General features: G+C 37.0%; 1 protein-coding gene across 1 annotated transcript in view; it reads left to right on the forward strand.

Moving 5' to 3' along the window:
- Positions 1-10709: 10709 nt before the first annotated feature.
- Positions 10710-12737, forward strand: part of LOC106080489 (uncharacterized) — a 99967-nt gene continuing 97939 nt past the window's right edge. Inside the window, exon 1 of the mRNA XM_059364814.1 lies at positions 10710-10780. The gene's annotated coding sequence lies outside the window, so the exon portion shown is untranslated. The remainder of the gene's footprint in view (positions 10781-12737) is intronic.

Below are 12737 nucleotides of genomic sequence, written 5' to 3' on the forward strand. Positions count from 1 at the left end.
AAAAAATAAAAAATAATTTCAAAAAAAAAAATGCATATTAAAATAATATTCAAATTTATATTTGTTATGTAATGTGTATAACAGTTTGACGTTACACTAAACAACAGATAGTTCTGTTTACTGAGTATCATTTAAAGACTGATATTTATACTTAGTAGAATTTTATCATCATACCACATGAATATGGACTTGAGGAACAAGGGAAACTTCCACTTGACAACAAAAATAATGCCAACAAGTAGAAGCGTGCTAAGTTCGGCCGGGCCGAATCTTGAAAACCCACCACCATGGACTCTCAGGTCATAGACTGATCTGGACTGTGCTTAGCAATGTTGTTGGAAGTCGTAGCAGAACACCCCATGCTAAATTTCAGCCAAATCGGACAACAATTGCGGCTTGTAAGGACTCAAGAAATCAAATCCGGAGAGCGGCAGCTATATCAGGTTGTCGACCGACACAGATTATACTTGGCACAGTTGTTGGGAGTTATAACGGAACAACACTTGCAAAATTTAAACAAAATTGGACTTCAATTGCGGTTTTCAGGGGCTCAAGAATGCTAATCGGGAGATATGTTTATATGGGAGCTATATCAGGGTATACACCGATCCGGACCGTACTTGACATTGATATTTAAAGTCATAAGGGAACACTACATGTAAAATTTCAGTCAAATCGGACAAAAATTGCGGCTTGTAAGTCCTCAAGAAGTCAAAGCGGGAAATCAGTTTAAATGGGAGCTGTAACAGGTCATAGACCGATTCGGACCATACTTGACACAGTTGTTGAAAGTCATGATAGAACACAACTTGCAAAATTTCAGGAAAATCTAACAACAATTACTACTTGTAAAGAATCAGGAAGTCAATTCGGGAGATCGTACTAAGCACAGATGTTGGAAGTCGTAACAGAACACCACATGCAGAATTTAAACCAAATCAGATATAAAATCGGGGGATCGGTTTATAGGGAAGCTGTATCTAAATCTGAACCGATATGGCCCATTTGCAATCGACCAACGACCTACATCAATATTAAGTATATGTGCAAAATCTCAAGCGGCTAGCTTTATGCGTTCGACCGCTGTCGTGGTTTCGACAGACGGACGGACGGACATGGCTAGATTGAATAAGAATGTCGAGACGATCCAGAATATATATTCTTTATCGGATCGCAGATGAATATTTCTAGGTGTTACAAACGGAATGACTAGATAAGTATACCTCCATCATATGGTGGTGGCTATAAAAATGTTTGAACATTTCGAAAAATTTAATAGGATCAATTAAAAAATTAATTAAAATTTTCAAAAACATTTATACACTCCACCATAGGATGGGGGTATACTAATTTCGTCATTCCGTTTGTAACTCCTCGATCCTCCTCTGTTCTCACTTCGACCACCTTCAATAAGGTACAAAGATTCTACCCGTGCAAAGACATAATTATTCGCTGTCTAAGCAATACCTTCTGGGCTGTTACACAGCGAATCCAAATCATTATCACCTTTTGGATAGGTTTCCACCGCCTAGAAGCCTCAAGGTGGATTTTTATGATCTAGAGCGTAAGGCTCTTCACTAAAAGAGAGATCCTCTAGATCCAGCGGGTCTGGACAACATTCGTGAAGACACTGTAGCAAAGGCTTATCTGTGACAATCTCTTGTAGAGCCACATTGTTCGTTGGAGAGTATCCGGAGAAATATGTGACAATGAGTAGTTCTAATGTTTCCTCACTAGACATTGTCCATGCAATCTCTTTTAGGGTCGAAAATTGCCATTTCGATGTGTTGCAAACGGAATGACAAACTGAATATACCCCCCATTCATCGGTGGTTGGCATAATAATGCAACTAAGACAAGAGTTCTACCCATCAATTGTTGATAATAGAACTAAGTGTGAACGCATAACCAAATACTCTAAGAGTAATCTGGGTTACATTAAACAAGGCTTTAGAAGCTGATGGTTTGCCGGCAAGGTTTGGAAGTCGTAAAACACCGTATTTTATTTTTAAAGTTATGAAATACCAGTCAATACGGGATGCAAGTCCCACATTGAATTTTATCGACCTCATTGCTTCGATACGATAAGCAGCAACTTCAATACTTTGAAAAAAAAAATTATAACGAAACTGTTTTAGTGGTTCTGAATTATTACCAAAGTTATGGTAATATCCAGTAGGTAAGGTACAGTAGGTAACAAACAAAGGCTTTCACCACAATAACGATTATAAGCTTCTTTGGACTCAGCTGCCTATTAGCAAGCAAAGTGACTATTCACAAGTGGTACTGCACATGCTTCTTAAGCCGTAATTAATGCAACGGCAGTGGAGAGAGTACTTCGAGTGTTCAAAGGTAAACATTGTTTGGATGATATTAAAACAAAGGCGTTAATTGATATGTCTTACGAAACACAAGCAGTTTCAAGAATCTCTCGGTATGTCATCTTGGGAATAAAATAATCTTCAATGCTGCTGAAATTGTTAATCATGGAAGAATATGATGCTGGAATAAGTGTCATGTCGATTAGAAGTGCAAAGCTGAAACTTTAATGAAATATCAAGTGGAGCAAAACATAAAAATTTAAAATCCAATGCTGCTAAAATGGTTGATCATGGAGGAAAATGATGCTTGAATAAGTTACATGTCGATAAGAAGTGCAATACTGAAATTTTCAGATGCAGCAAAATGTACAGAAATTTACAATCAGAAACGGGAGACCATGTATAGAAAACAATCGATCTGGAAACTATTTATACATCAAGTTTAACAAACAAGAGTTTTGCAGGTTAGTTTAGGTTAGGTTGAAAGGAGGGTGCATATATTTATCCACTCCATGCCACTATGGACATACACCTAAGCCAGTAATCGACTTCTTGTGGGCTCTAAAAATTAAAAAGTAATCTCGACAAAGAACATTTTAAGTTCGGAGTTAGAGTTTAGTAATGTCCTCATAAATTTGTTTGTAAGAAAGTTTTTGTTTATAACCAAGCTTGCTATAGGCTATAAAGATATCCTCTGTATATAATTGATTTGATGGCATATATATCATTTTGTTAAAGGTTTTGAATTTAAGTTTACTCTTAAATAATTATTTCTTATGTTCTAGTTCAAAAAAATCCAAATTTTTTTTGTTTTTTACACACACTCATTTTTTTTTTACTTACACTGCTATAATGTCAATAAATAAAAAATCTCATAAAATAGAGATTTTGGAAAATTCTGGTTAAATTATACTGTGGCATGGTTTAGTCAACTTCCTTTTCAAAATTAAATGAAACGGCCGCTGCCTCATATAACTGAACTCTACACTTACCATACGAACTGTTGTTTTTGGTTTTGTTTATTTATTTATTTTTTATGATTTAAAATATAATTTTGAATTGAGAGTCTTACAGGTAAGGTCTACATTCATCTGAAGGTAAAAAGAAGAGCGGACAATGTAAGTTTGACAAAATAAACAAATGACATGCAGCATTAAATTGTCTTTTGTTTTACCATAAACATATTCATCATATATTTAAAATTTTACATATTTTATCACAAAATTGAGCCAGATAAAGAATAACCTCTGTGTGTAATACAATGGACAAATGGAGTAAGGAAGACTCCCTAAATGATATATGGAGAATACAAGGAATCCAGCAATCGATTTGATTTGAAGGTAAGCAAGTTATCTTCTTATGCTAAATTATGGTTAATACCAAAACTTAAAATAATCATAGGCGAAACATGATAGTCATTATCAGGCTATCACAATTTTGCACTTTCTATCATTAATCCTAAAATAATTATAGAAAAAGCTGTAGCTTTTGAAGTTTTTTTTTCACGTAACCAGCACGCAGGGTATGTCCCCTATATATGCAGTGCATTGCGTTGTCTATTAGGAAAGTTAAGGGTTGGAGGGGGGAAAGTGGGAGTAGTGTTTATTGCTATTAGTCTTAAATTTCTGAACGTCAACGTCGGTGGGAAAGACATTAGCCGGAATTCGATTCCACATACGAATGTTTCGGGCGAAAAATGAATTTTCTCGGTAATGCACGGTTCGGTCGACTGGCCAATCAATTACAAACGGGTGTGAGTTCCTGGCAAGTCTTGTATTCCTGGTGAACATCCTAACGTCAGGGATAAGGAGACGAATATCCCTGGAACACACGCCATGAAAATAACGATAGAGCAATACAACGCTACCCATATTTCGACGATGTTCAAGAGAAGCAATAGAGTTGGATACCCTACTGTCCCCAATCAACACCATCGCTCAACGTTGAAAACGTTCAAGTAGCTCCAAGGATTATTTTGGAGCTCCTGCCCATATATGAAAGTTATATTCCATCCTCGACCTGATGTAGGTAGTATAGATATTGAGAAGATCAGAAGAGGTGAAATATTTCTTGCACCGCTTAAGGAAGCCCAAACACTTGAAAGCTTCTTTCGACACTTCGAATACGTGTTTTGACCAACGGACATTACATTGTATCTTCATGTCCAGAACATCAAGAGCATCTGACTGTTCAATATCTATACCGTCGATAGATATCGACGATTGAAGTGGGTCAGTGAATCGCTTGTGAGACAAGAAACAGCACTGCGTCTTCTGTGCGTTAAAGTCTACTCTGTTCATTCTACCCCGCTCGGAAATCGCCAACAAATCCTGAGACAGCGTCTCATCCATAATGCGCCTCCTGTCCACAATTTCTTGAGGACTGGGCCTATGGTCGAATGAATATGAACGACAAAGACTACTGTCATCGGCATATGAGTAGACTTGATTCGAAGTCAGACCCAATAGATCGTCAATGAAAATAAGAAAAAGGGATGGGGAAAGGACAGAGCCTTGTGGCACACCTGCGATCAATGTATACCTATCTGATGAGAACCATCATCTACAACAACTCGTATAGTGCAATCTTTGAGAAAGCTCGATATAAATCGAACGAAGCTATTGCCGACTCCAAAAGCGACAAGCTTTGATAAAAGTGAACCGTGACAGACCCTATCAAATGCCTTGGAGATATCTAACTGGTAGATAGAGCGACTCCATTGTTCCGACAAAAATGCCATTAGGTCTTCCGTTGAGCGATTTCTGCGGAACCCATACTGCCTGTCGCTAAGAAAGCTATTGGACTCTAAGTATCTGACAAGGTGATGGTAAACCATACTCTCCATAACCTTGGAGAGCGCGGAGCACATCGCAATTGGCAGGTAATTCGCAGGGTTGTTCGCCCCACCTTTTTTGGGGTTGGGCAGAACGTTCACAACCTTTCAACGCGGCGGAAAAACTCCCGCATGGTAAGCAAGGTGGTCGAACAAGCGTCGAAGAAAACTTACAAAGTACAAGTGTTGATGTTGAGTGAGTGTTCGAATGACGAAAAGCTCTTGATACCCCTCGGAGTAGCAATGTTGAAGGTCATGGGAGAAGCCGTTGTACAAAATTTCACCCAAATCGGATGAGAATTGTGCCCTCTAGCGGCTCAAGAAGTCAAGATCCCAGATTCGTTTATATGGCAGCTATATCAGGTTATAAACCGATTTAAATCATACTTGGGACAGTTGTTGGATATCATAACAAAACACGTCGTGCAAAATTTCATTCCAATCGGATGGGAATTGTGCCCCCTAGAGACTTAAGAAGTCAAGACCCAAGATTGGTTTAAATGGTAGCTATATCAAAACATGGACCGATATGGCCCATTTACAATCCCAACCGTCCTACTCTAATAAGAAGTATTGGTGTAAAGTTTCAAGGCTAGCGGCTAGCTTTACTGCTTCTAAAGTTAGCGTGCTTTCGACAGACAGACGGACGGACGGACAGAAATTCAAAATAAAATACTACGTTCAAAATTTCAGCAAAATCGAACAACAATTGCAACTTCCAAGGGCTGAAAATCTTAAATAAAATGTCGGTTAATATGGAAGTTATATCAGACTATAGACCGATTTGAATTCTACTTGACACAGTTGCTGGAAGTCGTAACAATTTCAAATTTATATGGGAGCCATACCTGGTTATGGATCTATTAGGACCGTATTTGATACAGTTGTTGGAAGTCATAACAGAACACTATGTGCAAAATTTTAACTAAATCGAATAAAAGTTACGGCTTCCATTGTTTAAGGATGTCAAATCGGGAGATCGGTTTATATGGGACTATATCAGGTTATGAACCGATTTGGACCGTACTAAGCACAGCTGTTGGATGTAATAACAAAACACCAAATGCAAAAAAATTGCAGCTTTCAGGGGCTGAAGAAGTCAAATTGGGAGATCGGTTTATGTGAGAGCTATATCTTAATCTGAACCGATATGGTCCATTTGCAATCCTAAATGACCTACGTTGATAGTGAGCAATTGTGCAAAATTTTAAGCGGCTAATTTTATGTGGGCCGACGGACATGGCTAGATCGGCTTGGCATATCGAGACGATAGAGAATATATACACTTTATGGGATCTTAAATCGATACTTTATGGGGTCTTAGACCGATATGGAATAACTAAATTAGTATTCCACCATCCTATGGTAGTGGGTATATATCTTGGCTTTGCGTTTTGAGAACTCACTGCATTTTTCAAATTTTTTAATAAACAAGTAAAAAGGCGTTAAGTGCGGATAGGCCGAACTTTGGATACCCACCGGGCTTAAGACACTAAATCGGCATATCGGTATATATGGCTACATGTATATATGGTCCGAGTGCACATTCACACATTTTTCTCTACTTTCTTCTTCGAATAATTTTCGTCCAATAAAATTGAAAGATATGTCTTCAAAAAATACTGATTTATACAGCCGCCGTATTGAATTTTTTAATAGGCTCAGCCGACGAGCCGCCGTCATCCACGAAAAGCCTCGGCTTCGTTCTCTGTCTTTGACATTGGGTGTACCATCGGTGGTAGCGAAGCGATAGGGTTTTATGTGTAAGAAGATATGGGGACTAAGATCAATATTTCGAAATGTTACAAATGGAATGACTAGATTAGTGTACCCCCATCCATCTCAAATATTCATACAATAATTTCACATACCAATTTTCCTAATGGCTATTATTTATCCAAAAATTTAAATTTTACAGATCCATTGAAACTAAGATTACATCTTTATGGAATTGCAACTGCAGCGCTCTAACACCTGACAAACAAAAAAGTCATCAATTATTACTGCGTCCTCCAGCAAGCAAAAACACCCATAGAGAGCCATAAAAATCGCATTTATTCCAGCAGCTATTTTTAAAAACAGCAGAAACACCTGTGGTAGAAAATCGCCAACATTGTCCAATGCTCAGCAACCCCCCATCCAAATGAGAAAATCCAATACCAGCAAAATGGCAATGAATAAATGAAAATTAAACAAAATTTGCTGAAAAGCAAATGCATGCATTTGCATTAGATGGAATAAAACCTTTTCTGGTAAAGTAGGGGTTTTTCAGGAGATTATAGTAACAACAAAACACCCTACCAACAACATCGAAAGAAAAACAAGTCTGGTTACTATGAAAGCCATAACAATGCAATAAACTAGACGTTGTCTGTGCTGCACACAACATGAGTAAGCAAGAGAAGGACGAAGGAGCAGTAGACTGTTCGAATCAATGGCAAACTGCATTGAATCGCTACAACGAGACTATTTATAGTGCTAAGGGTCATTAAATGCGGAAAACTAAAGCACCGACAACAACAACAAACAACGAAAATCTAATTTAAAATAGCGATTGTGCCATTAAAAATTACAATCAATGTCAAGACATGGTGTTAACATATTTTAGCCTAGACAGATATAGATTAATAAAAACATTTAATTTGTATATATATTTAATAAAACATTAAAAATCAAGGACTCAAAAGAACAGTACACGAAATTAAGATATTGGATTGTGTATAAAATCTTAGGTAAAATAAATATTTAATAGAGGAAAAAAAAAATATTTCATAAGATTTGTATATTTTTTTGAGCAAAAATGTTAATTCATAAAAATTTAAAAAATTTTTTCTATTTATAAATTTCATTAGATGACTGTATATCCCAAGTAACATGTAAATAAAAAACCAACTAAAATAATCAACCCAGACGTTCAGCGTTATAGGCGGACATGCTAACCTCTGCGCTACTGTGGCCTTCTGTTTGCTATAAGCCTAAGACCCAAAATCGGCAGATTGGTCTATATGAAAGCTGTATCCAAATATGTTCCGATCTCGACCATTTTTGGTTCTGATATCGATGGACCCAATAAACCTCACTATTCGGAGTTTCAGCGAAATCGGGTAAAAAGAGTGTCTGCCATAGGCTTAAGGCCCTAAATATCGGTCCATATGGCAGCTTTATGTTAATATGGTCCGATATACACCACAAGCGGGACAGATGTCGAGGCTCCTAATGCAACACACTGATTTAAATTTCAGCAAAATCGGAGAAAAAGGGGGCCCTTTGTGGTCTTTAAACCCAAAAGCTGAAGATCGGTCTCTATGGCAGCTATATCTAAATATAGCCTGATCTGGTTCATATTCGAAGCAGGAGTTGGTACAACTCACTGTTCCAATTTTCAGCGAAGTCGGGTAATAAATGCGCCTGTTATAGGTCTAAGACCCATAATAGGTAGACCGGTCCATATGACAGCTATATCCAAATATGTTCCGATCTGGACCATTTTCAGTTCGGATATTGATGGACTTATTAAAACTCACTGGTCTGATATTCAACGAAATCCGGTAATAAATGCACCTGTTATTGGTCTAAGACCAAAAATCGGCAGATCGGTCTATATGACAGCTATATCCAGATATGTTCCTATCTGGACCATTTTTAGATCGGATATCGATAAGCCTAATAAAACTCACTGTTCTGAATGTCAGCGAAATCCGGCGATAAATTCGACTATTATGGGCATAAGATGCTAAATTGGCATATCGGTCTATAATGCAGCTATATGTAAATATGGTCCAATATACAAAATATTCGCTTCGGATGTCGAGGCACCTAGTGCAAATCACTGTTACAAATTTCAGCAAAATCGGATAGTAAATGCGCTTGTTATAGGCCTAAGACCCAAAATCGGCAGATCGGTCTATATGACAGCTATAACGATGTATGTTCCGATCTGGACCATTTTTGGTTCGGGTATCGGCGGGCCTAATAAAACTCACTATGCAAAATTTCAGACAAATCGGACAAAACTTGCTGCTTGTAAGGGCTCAAGAAATCAAATCGGGAAATTGGTTTATATTGGAGCTAATATGAGGTTGTTGACCGATTTAGACCGTACTTGGTACAATTTTTGTAAATCAAAACAAACTTCTTTATGCTAAATTTCAGCCCCATTGGGTAACTATTGCGCCCTCTATCGGCTCAAGAAGTCAAGATCCGAGAGAGGTTTATATGGGAGCTAAATCAGGTTATGAATCGTTATTGACCATTCTAACCACAGTTGTCTGAAATCAAAACAAACTAATTCATGCTTAATATCAGCTTATTCGGGTATTAATTGCGCCCCCTAGCGGCTCAAGAAGTCGAAATCCGAAAAGAGTTAATATGGGAGCTCTATCGGGTAATGAGACGACTTTCTAAACACCATACTAAGCAATTGCACCTTATACATGCTGCTGAAGAAGTCAAAACCGAGGATCGGTTTTTATGATTTGGCCCATTTACAATCCCAACCAACCTACACTAACAAAAAGTATCTGTGGAAAATTTCAAGAGGCTAGCTTTACTCCTTCAAAAGTTAGCGTGCTTTCGACAGACAAACGGACGGTCCGACAGACGAACGGACATGGCTAAATCGACTTAAAATGTCATGACGAACAAGAATATATATATAATTTATGGGCTCTTGGTCGAATATTTCGAGGAGTTACAAACAGAATGACGAAATTAGTATACCCCCATCGTATGATGGAGGGTTTAAAAATCAATAAATTAGTTTATGAATACCCTACAAATATAATTTTCAATAAAACTATAAAATATTAAACCAGTTATTCATTATAATTGCTTCAGTAATACCCACAAACTACGCCTATGTCACAACCATATATCATATCATATCAAATATATCATATGTATGACCAAATAGAAATCTACTGTTTACCTACTACGCTGCACTAACAATGACCAACGGCAGAGAGTAGAGAGGTTTCCAAAAAAACTTCTACAAGCCAGAAAACAGAATATACTAGACTATCAAATGAGCCACCATATGAAGCAGACAGAAAACTGCCTAGCAAAACAAAAAACAATAATAGAAACTAAAATACCATGAAACAACAAAAACAAAACACAAAACCAAATACTAGATGTCTACTTTCACCATTTTCCGTTGTTTTTTATTCATCATTGTATGTTAAGCGTATAGTACGTAGCCTATAGTATGACACAGACTATGAAGGTGAATGTGTGTAAACCAAAATTCATTCAGAAATTCAGAAAAAGTGGGAAATACTATACTACAAAGCATTTAAAGGTAATTGGAGAACTTTGTGTTTTGGCAGCCATTGGCCAATATTCTATTACTTTAGTATACTTTTAGGCGCTGACATTTAAAGAACTAAATTTTACTAAGCTAACGGGCGCAATGCTATGATATCAATTTGTAATTGGTTTTTGTTGTTGTTAAATAAATCAAAGAATGTGTAGTAGAATGATTAAATTTATTAGAGAATTTTTAAATAAGCTGATATTATACAAATAAAAAGTGAAGAGAAATTTATCTCTTACAAATACAAAAATAAAATCTCCAAAAAGTTTTGTGTGACTTAATGTGGATATCTAAGCAAAGCAATGATGTAAGGTAAGTGTCAGTTTGTTCTTGTTAAGATTTACAATACAGTTGAAATACTAATTGTTTATATGAATTGATACTAGCTTTTGAATAATCGGTTTTACCTATTACTTTCTCCACTTAAAAGAACCACCATATAAATGGTGTATGTTCTGTTAAAAACCTTGATGTTGCGTATTGTGCAATGGTTTGGCAAAAATGTCTTCAAAACTTTTCTTTTTTGCCGCCTTAGCGTATAAGCAATAAAATATTCGTTTGGACACCTTAGCGTATGAATAATAATTATGCGAAACAATCATATAACCCCAGGGCGTATGTTCCAACGCTCGTTCGATAAAAGCTGTGCATAAATTACCAGTGCAGGCTTATGTAGAATATCTGTTGTCTGGATAGCCCTGAAATGCTTTTCACAATTAAGTGTGGCCACTTGCAGAAATATCTCCAATGTAAATGGCAAAATAAATTGAAAACCAATTATTTATGCCATTGCGTGCACAAATCTTTATAAAATGTATTTGACTGTAATGCCTACATATGTTTAGGAAATTTTAGTAATAAATTTTTCAAATATTTTCACTTTTTCCCTCGTATTGTTTTGACAGGTTGGCAAATGGCGTTACCACTTCACGGTAAACAAACAGACTTGCACTGCAAATTTTTTTGCGTTTTATTTTGGCCCTTCATGGCTTATCTATCTAGTACTAGAATAAAACACAGCAGATGTTGGCTTTAGCCACAATTTATTATACCCTAACCCACAACAGTGCTACTGTGAAATTGTGAAACTTTTTTGTTACAATCAAAGAAAAGATTGATAAGTATACCGATCGACTCCGACTCACTTCCTAATTTAATTATCATCTTCTATGATGTAACAAGAAAAATGCGTTTAGTTCAGCCGAGCCGAACTTTGGATACCCACCACCTTGGGTATATATGTAAACCACATTTCGTCAAAATCCGGTGAAAAAGCATACCTTATGCCTCATAGCAGTTATATCGAAATATGTTCCGATTTGGACCAAATACTAATAAGTGCAAGTCATTGTTCAATTGTGTTTAACAAAATATTGGTCTTTTAAGTAGCTATATAAAGCGATCTGAACCATATACGACAAGGATTTCGAAAAAGCCTTACACAAGTCACTGTGTCAAATTCAGTGAAATCGGATTAAAAATGCGCCTTATATGGGGCCAAGACTTCAAATCGAGATATGGCAGCTATATCCAAATCTGGACCGATTTGGGCTAAGATGCAGAAAAATGTCGAAGTGCTTAACATAACTCACTGTCCCCAATTTCGGCGAAATCGGACAATCAATGCGCTTTTTATGGGCCCAAAATCTTAAATCGAGAGAGGTATATATGGCAGCTATATGTAAATATTGATCGATCTAGGCGAAATTGTAGAAGGATGTTGAAAGGCCTAACACAACTCACTGTCGTTGCGACTTTTATAAGCCCAAAACCTTAAATCGAGAGATCGGTCTATATGGCAGCTATACCAAATCTGGACCGATATGGATCGAATTGAAGATAGATTTCGAAAGGTCTAACACAACTCACTGTCGGATAATCGGATAATAAATGTGGATTTTATGGGCCTAAGACCCAAATCTGGACCGATCTTGGCTAAATAGCAGAAAGATGTCAAGGGGCCTAACACATCTCACTGTCCCAAATTTTGCCAAAATCGGACAATACATGCACCTTTTATGGGCCTAAGACCTTAAGTCGAGAGATCGGTCCATAAGGCAGCTGTATCCAAATCTAGACCGATCTGAGCTAAATTATGGGTCTAAGACCCTAACCTTTTATGGGTCTAAGACCCTAAATCGGCGGATCGGTCTTTATGGGGGCTTCGTCTTCGATTTTTACGCTGATCAAGAATATATATACTTTTTAGGGTCGGAAATGGATATTTCGATGTATTGCAAACGGAATGACAAAATGAATATACCCCCAT

The sequence above is a fragment of the Stomoxys calcitrans genome, chromosome 3 (assembly GCF_963082655.1).
Source record: "Stomoxys calcitrans chromosome 3, idStoCalc2.1, whole genome shotgun sequence".
In the NCBI taxonomy this organism is placed as follows: domain Eukaryota; kingdom Metazoa; phylum Arthropoda; class Insecta; order Diptera; family Muscidae; genus Stomoxys; species Stomoxys calcitrans.